At 40.5% G+C, this 4,079-nt stretch overlaps 1 non-coding gene across 1 annotated transcript; it reads right to left on the minus strand.

The window, feature by feature from the left end:
* Positions 1 to 3,042: 3,042 nt before the first annotated feature.
* LOC142169249 (small nucleolar RNA R71) lies at positions 3,043 to 3,149 on the minus strand. The gene has a single exon (XR_012698961.1). It is a non-coding gene; the product is annotated as a small nucleolar RNA R71 (small nucleolar RNA).
* Between the last annotated feature and the right edge of the window lie 930 nt (positions 3,150 to 4,079).

Below are 4,079 nucleotides of genomic sequence, written 5' to 3' on the forward strand. Positions count from 1 at the left end.
CGGTTGGTGTAGCACCACTTACATGGCAGGAGTTCTCTATTCTCTTTTTGGTGAAGTTCGTGCCGTAGTCTTATAGGGAGGATCTGCGCAGACAGTTTGAGTAGCTTTGACAGGATGGCATGTTTGTGACCCAGTATGAGATGAGGTTTTATTAGTTAGCTCATCACGCTGTTTGGTTGGTTCCCACTGATAGGGAGAGGATCATGAGGTTCATTGATGGCCTCACGTATCAACTGCAGTTGCTTATGACTAGAGAGAGGATATCTGGTTCTACTTTTGACGAGGTGGTTGACATTGCTTGGCAGATAGAGATGGTTCGTAGCCAAGAACGGGGTCAGAGGGAGGCCAAGAGGCCTCGAGGGTTGGGCGGTTTCGGTGATGTACTTTCTGGGGGGCAGTCCTACCACGGTAGGGGTCGTCCTTATAGGCCCGCTCATACGACTCGTCTAGCTCATCATGGCGCATCAGCTAGCCACGATTCTTACAGTGCTCATTCAGGCCAGTCTTCATTTAGTGCACTACTAGCGCAGAGTTCTCACCATGCCTCATCCGCTCAGGCTTCTACAGGTAGTTCCTCGGGTTATCCGGAGTAGCCATTTCATCACAGGAGGGGTTGTTTCGAGTGCGGAGACTTTGGTCATATCAAGAGAGATTGCCCTAGGTTGTTCAGTGGGGCTCCACAACAGAGTTTTTGGAGACGGTGGGAAAAAGCATATCATCTCGGCCACTCTGGGCAAAATCATCAACGTATACCAGCTGATCAGGTGGTGGTACGTATATAATGCCGTAACCTTTTTCCATATACCATATACATATAATATACGCGTATATAATGCCATCTGGTCATGGGTCAATGTACATGTATAAATGCATGAAATGCATAAGAATTCCGTTAATAAAATCTCTCGAAACATCACAAGACAATTATGCCTCTGATTAATGTCATGAAATAAACTTTATCAACTTACGTATTTTCTGAGACCCATGAACAGATGATAGAATATTAAGACACATGGGAATGCAAGAACACAGGCACCTCTAATACTTCTATGAATAGAGTCATTTATGGAAGTTGTTCATTTGCTCGTTTCGTTCGTGTCGTATAGATCATGCCAAAAGTAAAGAAGGGACAGCCTTAACATACATGAACCGATTCTCTTGACAATCCCTCTAACCCACATCTTTTGCAAAGAACACGTAACGGCGGATCGAATTAGGAAAATATCCGTATGATATTCTTGAGAAAGATTGTACCGTATTCCCTTAGAATCAAAAAATCCCGTTGCTATTACCTTATGAAATCTCGTATGAATTTTAGTAGAAATTCCGTATGATCACTTTGTGAATTTGATCACAACCTTGTTACTTACTGAAGCAATCACGTTGAGAGTCTTTATGGCTTTTTGTGAATTCCATATCTTTGTGAATAATCCAAATCTTGAATTTAAGAAGTTATTCTTCAATCACTTCTTTAAGGATTGCCACCTTGCAAAGTTATTCAAGAGTCATTTAATGGCTTATGTATGTGGCTGCCATGTTGGGGAAATTTCCCACCCAGTAGTTATCCACTTAATTTTTAATTAATTTGTTAATTCCCCATTAACCAATAATTACCCAATTATCCACATAATTAGGAATTATCTCAAATTACTTAAAATACTACTCACTTTTAACACACTTTGTATACCTTACTATCATGGTCATGTGGTACCTTGTATGGTACTAGTACATAAATACCGGGTATTATAGTTCAGACCGTATTTTATCTCAAATTGTCAAACTTCGACGAAACTCGTTTTCTTCGATTCACTTACCCTCTCACCATCGCAAATTTACTTATCACTTATTTGAAATAGCATAATACTTATAATCCCAAAATAATCTCATTCCCGAACTTATGCCGATTAACTTACGACGAAACTTTAATGTACGCAAATACGAAATGTAACATCTTATTTTCGAGCTTACATTAATTTAATTATGGCGTACTTCCACGTACGAAAACATGGGGTGTAACAAGAAGTGAATTAATGAGAGTTAAATCCCAGATAATTATTTTGCACCTATCCAATCAACCCCTATTTTCTCCTATTGATATCTTCTTTGATTAATTTTGTTCAATTGTCATTAGTCAATTAGATCTAGAGTCTTAGTTAATTTTAGTTCTTAATCATATAATCTCAATTGTTGATTATCTTGGATAGCAATCTAGCTACAAGCTATGAAAATACTGTTTAACTCCAATCCCCGTGGATACAATATTCAGGAATTGTTTCTTTTTCTTTTATTTTGTTTTTCCCTTTTTACGGTTGGTGTTCTTTGACTGTGCACAGGTTACAGGTTAGATTGGTGCATGACTCGATCTTCTGGGAAAGAATTGCTACCATACGAGCCAGAAATAGAAAAATAACTACAACAGCTGAAGAAGGAAAGAAATGTCACAGAGACGTTTGAAAAGGTTGGGCAATCCTCAACGAAAGATATGGCCGAAAAAGGTGAAGATAATGTGTACCTGGCTGCGAGAGAGGTAGCCCAACAAAGAGAAAAAGTGGCACGAGATGCTGAAGAAGCAGGTTTCAGAGATGCACAACGTATTTATGAAGAAGGGGTCACAGACTTAATCATAATCAACCCGCGGGTGCAGGCCAGTTTAGAAACATAGCTCCCGGTGCTGGGAGACCACTTGGTGATTACTCTAGATCGGTCTACAACCAAGGTTTGACAAGCCTTCGACCATCTCCAGTTGCAGCAAACAATTTTGAATTGAATCTAGGGTTGCTTCAAACTCTGCAAAACTGTTGTGTCTTCAGAGGAAAGATGAACAAAGATCCAAACAATCATCTAATGGACTTCGAGGAGATCATGAACACCTTTCAATATAATGGTGTTTCACAAGATGCAGTTTATCTAAGGGCATTCCTCTTCACACTGAAAGATGATGCGAAGCAGTGGGTTCAGAGCTTGCCTCAAGGATCAATTCGAATATGGGAGGAGATGACCAGAAAATTTCTTGACAAATATTTCTCCTTAGCTAAAACAGGCACATTTAGAAGAGAGATCCATAACTTCTGCCAGAAGGATAATGAAACAGTTTTTGAAGCTTGGGAGAGGTTTAAAGAGATAGTCAGAAAGTGTCAACACAGTGGTATTGAACTCTGGATGCAACTTCAGGATTTTTGGGATGGGTTGACACCGGCCTCACGCAGAATGTTGAGCAATGTAGCTGGAGGTTTGTTAATGAAGAAGACACCAGAGGAGATAGTCACTATTCTCGATGAATTATCTGAAGATGCAAATCAGTGGCCCTCTACAAGTGCTGAAAGAAGACGGGCAAATGGTGTTCACCCGGTTGATGCTAACACATATGTGCAGGTATAGCTTGATGCTATGGCGAAGGAGATAAGGAAGCTCACCTTAGCCTCAATACATTCCTCATGCAACATGTGATATTTGTGGAAGAGGATACCCGACTCATGAGTGTCAAGCCTCAACTGAGGAAGTTAATGTTGTTGGAAATTACAACTTTAATGAAATGGATCAGAGGCACCCCGATATTTCATGGAGTTCACCAGGAGGTACATCAAATGCATGGCAATAAAATAATGCCAGACCTCAGGGACAAGAGGCGCCTGTTTTCCAAAATCAGTAAAGGCAGCAGTTTCACCCTTAACAACCAATTCAGTCTGTGTTAGAAGATCTAATGAAGTCCTTCATTGTCAAGACAGATGAGATATTAGATGCTCATGGTGCAACTATCAAAGAACTTGGCACAGGGTTGTGAAATTTGGAGAAACAAGTGGGACAAATTACCACCATATTGTCTGAGAGGATCCCATGTACTTTACCAGCTGACACTGAAAGGAACCCCAAAGAAACTGTAAATGCTGTAACTCTGAGAAGTAGGCAAGTGTTGGAAGAGCCCACTTCGGTCCAAAAAGAGAGTGTGCCTGAAAAAGAAATTGGGGAGCAGCTGAAAAGTGAAGTTGATAAAAAGAAGACAGGAAAGAAGGGAGCTGACAAGAAGAAGAAGGAGGACACTTCGAGAAGGGGTGAATCTAATAAAGAGAGCAAGCACATGC

The sequence above is a fragment of the Nicotiana tabacum genome, chromosome 14, assembly GCF_000715075.1.
Source record: "Nicotiana tabacum cultivar K326 chromosome 14, ASM71507v2, whole genome shotgun sequence".
Taxonomy (NCBI): Eukaryota; Viridiplantae; Streptophyta; class Magnoliopsida; order Solanales; family Solanaceae; genus Nicotiana; species Nicotiana tabacum.